Below are 7,930 nucleotides of genomic sequence, written 5' to 3' on the forward strand. Positions count from 1 at the left end.
CATTAATGGCCAGAGAATCTGCATTTCCTCCTAATTCATCCATCTGCAAAGTTTTCCAGCAGTGCCACAGCATCCACCGTGAAGCATTACACGGGAGTGTATTTGTCCGTTTACAGCAATTAAAGTAATTGCCGCACACCTTGTCACAATTTATCTGTTAATCTGTGGTATATGTCACTCTGACGTGCTTTAGGGAGAGAAGTGTGATGGCAGAAACTGTTGTGTGGACTTTCATTTAAGATTTGATATGGCTTATGGGTATTTTCTGATTTATTTGAAAAGGTCCTTATGTGTAATTATGTGTCACCAGCACAAGCATGAATAACGCTGGGATTTTGAATGCTTATGATGAAGTTGATCTATGATTAAAGTCTGATATGAAGTGAAATTGAACATCTGAGAGGAATCATGCAGTTTGGCTGCAGTTCCACCCTCTTTACCATCTGCATCGCTAATTTCCCTTGTCTCCAAAATGAGTGTACGCCTGGATCAGAGCTATCCTGAGTACCACACATTTTACAGTTAAGTTTTTTTTTTTATAGATCCCAGCTTTTGCGTGGAAAGTGACGCACGCTAGCATTATAAATAAGACCCCAGAGTTTAATATAAGAGCAAGAGAAGAAAGAAAGAAGCCAAACTTTTAACCACTTGTCGCTTCATGCATGCTCAGTATGAGGGATTGCTGCAAAGCCATCAACAATGCAGACGACTGTCCACTGTGGCTCTACGCTCTTTCAGGAGGAGTGAATGCTGCTTGGAGAGACTTGATGCAACCTGCTGGGTTTCCTTAGAGAGGAAACAAAGTGCCTTGATGTGACATGCCTTGTGAATTGGCGCTATATAAATAAGTTTGAATTGAATTTAAAAAAATATATTTTAGTTTTATTTACAGGAATAATTTAGAGAAAGAAACTTCGTACTTTCAGAACTCATCTTGAGGCGTTTTGGTTCACATTAAACTTGATCACTCCCTTCATCGAGTCCCTAAATGACGTAAAATACCATTTACCCAGTATACATTTTATTTTGTGTACAAAAACTAAAACGAAATATAGAAGACTATTGAAATGTTTTTAAAATGTGCACCAAGTATTTAGAACTCCATCCTTCCATCAATCCATGCATTGTCTATACCCACTTATCCTTACAGGGCCGCAGAGACAGGGTCCATCACAGGACAATATGGAGACACACACTAATATCAATCAATCGATCAATCAATATTTTTTTCCTGTTAAAGGACCCAATCTGCGTTTAACTCTTCATATTAGTTGTAGTTATATAATTGTGTTTTTAGTCGCAGCTAAATAATTAAGCTAGATTAAATTGTTCTTGATTCAGTTTTCTCTATCAGATATATTTGTTATAGCTGATTGTATATACTGATATTGATATATCCTCCAAGCTTGTGAAAAGTCACAGGACATCAAATGCAGTGATGTTGGCCTGTTGGCAAGGAATTAACGGCAGGGGTACCAACAGGTGTGATAAATTACTGAATCAATTATTTCTTAAGGTGGGTTTTATTAATTTTAGTGAATAAATGTACTAAAAATTAAGGTTTGTTTTTCTAAATGGTTCAATGTGGGATTCTTCTGTGTATTTATTTAAACTTTTTACTTATCTTTCTTTCAACTTTTATGTGCATAACCTTCAACAGCTAATCTTAGGTTAAAAATGGTTAAATATGGCAACAAATATTAGAACAAAGAACTTTTGAAAGACAGCAACAGTTTGATTGCCATAAGGAGAAGAAAACTGCGACGCTTTGCTGAAACAGCACTGTAGGTTCAGTTTGCATTAAAACTGCGTTCAGACAATCAGGCTGTCCTTTAAATGTGTCTTGGTTCATTCAAACATTAAACTCTGCTTCTTTTTAGAATAAATGGAGCAACCTTGGTGCTAAAGCTAAAAAATATTAGAATACAGCAGTTTATCAGTTCTGGGATCCTCCTGCTCACAACCAGAGTAGACAACATCAGTCGTGTTGTTATTGCCGGCTCTGTGATGAGATAACGAGCTTCTGCTGGAGAATTTCACATTTGCATAATCATCACATGGAGCCTGAAAAAAGAAGGAAAAGAAGTTAAAATTTAATAAAAAAAAGCTGCAGGATTTTAAATTATTCTGAGATTATTGACCAATAACTGATTTACAAATATAAATTGCCATGGTAACCGAAACTTTTAAATGATAAAATAGGTTGTTAAAAAAAAACTGTGAAGTCAAAGGGTCAGCATTAATGTTCATTAAATCCCATAAATCAAAGACTTTACCCACTTCTTCTACAGCAAAAAACCCAAATAAATGAGGATGTTCCTTTAATGGTTATCATTGTTAGTCAAACCTCCCCTTCCAGTCTATACACCCTCATTTCTCTCTGTGATTATTCTGATGTATTATTTTCAAACATATGATGCAAATATTGTAATGTAATATATATTGCAACTAGAATCGTTCAACTTCTGAAGAAGTTGAAGAAGGCGCCCGCCTGGTGGTGCGCGTAACCGTCAAAGGCAAAGCTTCCGAGTTCCTTGGTCGTAGGCTTTTATCACTTGGGAATTTTAAATCAAATCTTCTGAGTGTGAAAAGGACTTGTCTTCGTCAAAACCAGCCGACAGGAGGAGGTCTGCGTCCAAGCAGCATGGAAAATTGGTGTTATTAAAACATGATTAAATACTTCAATGTAGCATGAAAAAATGAAATATGTGAATAAAAATCTTAAAGGCATTACAAACTACTAAAGGAAGTACAAACTGAGAAGCGAAATTGGTGAGACCTTCCTAGAGCTACTTCCGGTTAGCAACATGCTAAGCGTTAGCCGCTAACATAGTTGTGTCCAGTATCACCAGGTGATTGTACTCTGTTAGTTTGGTCCAAATCCTGTACTGGGAAGTTTCTCAAAAAGGGTGCCAATACTTAATGTCACCAAAGGCCATGTGTCAGATCGGCCTCCTTTAGCAACTAAGCCTCACCAAATCTGGGCCCAGAACCCAACATTTGACAAAAATGGTGTGTAGTGCCATTTCCCACAGGTGAGTGGTGCTGTATTGGCCGGGGGGTAGTTCTTGCTGTTGCAATTTTTTCATCATTCATTAATTTACATCAGTTGTTCAAATTATTTATTTGTTACTTGTAAAAAAGAAAAAAAAATTTCGGTACCCCCAGCGGGTTGCGAACCTACGACCTTTGGTGCACCAGCCCAACACCTAAACCACTGTACCAAAAAAAAAGTGCCATGCTGAGCTCTGCATTTTTGAGAGGTCAACTTTGTCTACGAAGTGGTTTTGAGAAGTGGTTTTTGGTTAATTTTGTCACCACGGTAACTTTAAATGGCGTCAAGTACAAATAGCACACTTCGCGGCGTCGAGACACACGTTTTGATAAATAGTTTGTGGGGGTACAGCCTAGGGTTCGGGCTGTATTAACGGTGACAGAAGAATAAAAAACATTAAAGAAACCCTTATCAGGTGCATAGCATAAGGCCTCCGCCATGCATTTTCAATGCATAGGCGGGAACCTAATACAACAAATATCCTGGCCAATTAAGTAAATATGCTGACCATTTTATGCATAATACATGTATAATTGTGTAAATGTGTAATTAAGCTATCAAGTTATTGGCATTGCATTAAAAAAATATTGAAAACATAAGACCACATTTCTTATAAAAGTGTTTTGAGCCATGCTTGTGCTCTCATCTAAGAAATTCATCAAAGATCACTCACTGCCTCTTCTTATTCATGGTTTTAAGACTAGAATAATCCTTTCTTGTCCCACAGTGGGGAAATTCAGGTTTTTCAGTAGCAATTAAGTGGGAATATGTCCAAAAATATATCATAGTTTTTAAAAAATAGCATGCCTAGATAAAATAAAATGTGCATTAAATGTGCATTTCAGGGCCAGCTTAAGAATCTACAAAACCTTCATTGGAAGATGTTTTTGGTTTGCTTGGATCTGTAAATTCAAGAAGAGTTGGAAAGTTTAAAAGGGCCTCCTCAGAGACTATGACCATAGGAATCCTACATAAAAACATTTATTCCTCTTCAAATAAAACAATTTATGCCAAGCATCAGACCTTTTTGAGCACTAAAAAAAGTTTGCACCGGCCAGACAGACATAAACATTGTTGTGCCATCTGCTGGCAGCACCACATAACTAACAGAAAGCAAGATGGTAACAATTAAAGCGGTTATAAACAGTTAATTATTGTACCACTGGAGCTCCACTCTACCAGGGCCTGCATTGGATTTGCCAACTTCTTCGCAGAGAAAATTAAAAGAGATTAGAGGGTTAATCTGCTCATCCCCTCCAAATCCAGTATAGATATTATACTCAAACATAAATGCATTGGCACATGGAACAATAGATGAGGTGATACCCCCAGAACTCGAGGGGCACAAGGGGGTGAGGGCGGAACCAAAACTATGACCAACCCCTGCCATTTGGTGCGAATGGCAAGGATTGATCAGATTGGTCTGGCCTGCAGCTCCCAGAGAGATAACATATTTAACCTCTTTTTTTTTCTGAATACATAATAAATTGAATAATTTCAGGATGCAAAAAAACAATTTAACCAGTATAACAAAGTGTTTCTGAACAGGATTACCAATAGGGTACATCCTATTGGTGTATATTGGTACATAACCCTAACCCTAACCCACAGTGCTAGTTCTGTTGGACCTAAGCACAGCATTTGACACTGTTGACCATGATATAATATCAAACCAACTGGAGAGTTGAGTTGGACTCTAGTACAGCACCTAAAGAACTGGGATGTATTTGTGTCAATAGGTAACTTCTCATCAGAATGACAAAAGTCATATGTGGGGTACCCCAAGGTTCAATCCTGGGACTCCTTCTAGTCAGTATCTATATGCTCCTACTAGATTAGGTTATAGCAAGAAACAAGATTAGATACCATAACTATGCAGATGATACACAGCTCTACATCACCATGTCACCAGGTGACTGAACCCAATTATGCAGTGATTAGATGCTTAGAACAAATCAAAGCATGGATGTGCAAAAACCTTCTCCAGCTGTACAGAAACAAAACTGAAGTTATGATCTTTGGACCTAAAGAGGAACTGCAGTCAGCAGCACTATTTAATACACTATGCAATAATCCTGAAAGAAGTGACTTCTGCTGCTACTACACCCGAATATATGTCAATACACACGCGTATAAGTTACCGTGAATGTACATAAGACATCCTCTGCCTTATTTCTTTTGTATTTTTCTTTTTTTCTTTTTCTTACCTACTTCTTTTGATCCATGGTCTGACGAGGACACACTGTGTATATTTGATGCACCTCGTCCTACTTGACACCTCCTTCCTATGACTACTGATTAATGAGCCGTTGTGACACGTGAATTTCTCCAATGTGAGATCAATAAAGCATATCTTATCTTATCTTTTCTTATCTTAGCAACTTCAGTTTAAACTTCAAACTAGTGTTCAGGCCAAAAATGGACTCAGACATGAACATTCAAGGACACATAAAGACACAAACACAGTTTTCTACCACCTGAAGAACATTTCCAGGATTAAAGGACGGATGTCTCAGCAGAATCTGGAAAAACAAATCCATGTTTATCTTTAGTAGAACTGATCACTGCAACAGTGTTTTCACAGGTCTGCCTAAAAAGTGGATCAGAACACTTCACGCTGCTGCCCGCGTCCTCACTAAGACCAGGAAGATATAGAACATTCCTGTGGCTCAGAGAATAGACTTCAAAAATACTTCTGTTATAAATCCCTGAATGTCTTAGCACCTAAAAATGACCTGATGTTGCTGCATCAACCATCCAGACCTCTCAGGTCGTCTGGTTCTGGTCTACTCTGCAGACCCAGAACCACCAAACTTGGTGAAGCAGCATTTAGTTCCTACGCTTCACAAATCTGACACAAACTTCCAGAAAACTGCAAATCAGCAGAAACACTGAGTTCCTCATCCAGACTGAAACGTCCTGTTTAGAATTCCTTTCAGCCATAATAACAGGAACACTGACCAACGTATCTGATGTTTATTGGTGTTTTCACCTGATAAAATTTAGTGTTTGTTTCTGGTCTCACAACCAGTGACTGTTTAGATGTGTTTATGATGTTTTTATGTTTTCATGATGTAAAGCACTTTGGTCTGCCTTACTGCTGAAATGTACAAAAAATAAATTTGATTTAACTTAACGGTTGTGAAAGCTGCCAAAGCCGCCTCAAGTGTTAAGCCATGGGTTTGAATACTTTATACCCATCATTGTTTAAATTCTGCTCTATTTGAATTAACTTAGGGTTAACTATGGTTTAATTAAGTCTTTAACATAACATGTAAAAGAAAATATTCTGATAGCACTTTTCACCATATTTGACTTGGTGCAAGGAGAAATAAAACGAGGTAAAAAGGTTTTCTTACTTTGTTCTGAGACGCGGCTGCAGGCACAGAGCTGCCTAAAGTGTCAATGTAAGCTAGGTAGATTCCCACGTCAGAAGATTTCCACGGTTCTTCTTCCTCTCTCATTTCTTCACCATTTCTGAAAGACTTTAGAAGAGGAACATAAATTAACTGGCAAAAAGTATTTACTCCATTAAAGATTCCGTCTTTTTTTTTTTTTTTTACTATTTAGGTTTTTTAGATCAAACATTTTTTACTATCAGAAAACCCAATTTAGTAAATACCAAAGCAGCTTATTAGGCACGTGATCTATCCACACCAGCCTGGCCCTTCATGATGACCCCTAACCGAACAATTAACTGTGCCAACCTAGAGGCGACATCTGACATACAGCATCTGAAATAACTGGAAATTAGTCTTTTGCAACACAGTAAAGCAATTTTGGTCGATTCCTTTCTGCAAAGTTATTTCAATCAAATTGCTATTTTTTTCCAGAATTAACATTCTTTTCAAGGTCATGAAGAGGCATTCAGTTCTTTAAATCAAGTTTTTGACTAGTCAACTGCAAAACATTCATTACTTGTTGCTTTGCTGGGCCTGCTGTTGTAGTTAGGATCAAAGTCCTGTTGCATTTCTCAGGTTCATTCAAATTTAAGGTTGCAAACGTTCTCCTTCAGGATTCTTTTAAGTTCTTAGGTGCATCACCAGGTGAAGAAGGCTGAAGACCGGATGATGGAAGCAAAGCCAGACTGAACCAGATGATGCAGGTAGAGACAGACCTGACCAGAACATTGCAACAGGTGGAATGACTTGATGGTAATTAGTGGCAGCAGCGGGTGGAGCGGATTATGGTACTGAGTGCTAGCTGGGAGATTACTGAGACGAGTGGAGCATGGAGTGACAACGATCCGTCCCAACCGACATAAAACCCAAATAATGACAAAGAGGCTGTTCTATGGTGTCCTACAAAAACCTGTTTCCTGACTAATTTGGACATGTGGGCCTGAAATATCAACGTTAACCAGCTTCTAAAATGTTTATAGTGTGTTCAACATTTTCTCACCTCAGATGCAGGAAATGGCTCCATTTCCACAGTAGAAGCTGAAAAACATTTTAGAACAGGTCTGGTGATGAAGATCTTACATCAGTGTAAAGACAGGTAACAATTATTTTAAAGCAAAAACATTTTATTTATTATTTGATTGCATACATCAAAACATTCTTTATATAAAGTTATTAGTAAAGCAGCTCCTTAAACATATTTCTAAATACTGACTTACTGTGTTAAAGACATTAACATAACATGGCCCAATGAGCAGTTTGGAAAATATACTTCATTATTCTCAGTATACCACAACTTAGAAGAAATGTAGTTCTAAATAGGAGATATAGCTGTTTTCATGATCCTCAGGTAGTTTTAGGTTACTGTGATCATGCTTTTAGTTTTTTAACTTTCAGTGTTTATTAGTCTGTTTATTTCTTCTTAATTCTGGTCATTGTTTAGATTTCTGTACATTATGGATTTAGTTAATTATTT

The 7,930-nt window shown here is 37.5% G+C and overlaps 1 long non-coding RNA gene across 1 annotated transcript; it reads right to left on the bottom strand.

The window, feature by feature from the left end:
• Nucleotides 1-819: 819 nt before the first annotated feature.
• On the bottom strand, nucleotides 820-7,216 carry LOC110367508. The gene is made up of 3 exons (XR_002427518.2): nucleotides 6,974-7,216; nucleotides 6,415-6,540; nucleotides 820-2,064 (listed from the first exon to the last, which is right to left on the bottom strand). It is a non-coding gene; the product is annotated as an uncharacterized LOC110367508 (long non-coding RNA).
• Between the last annotated feature and the right edge of the window lie 714 nt (nucleotides 7,217-7,930).

The sequence above is a fragment of the Fundulus heteroclitus genome, chromosome 1, assembly GCF_011125445.2.
Source record: "Fundulus heteroclitus isolate FHET01 chromosome 1, MU-UCD_Fhet_4.1, whole genome shotgun sequence".
NCBI lineage: Eukaryota > Metazoa > Chordata > Actinopteri > Cyprinodontiformes > Fundulidae > Fundulus > Fundulus heteroclitus.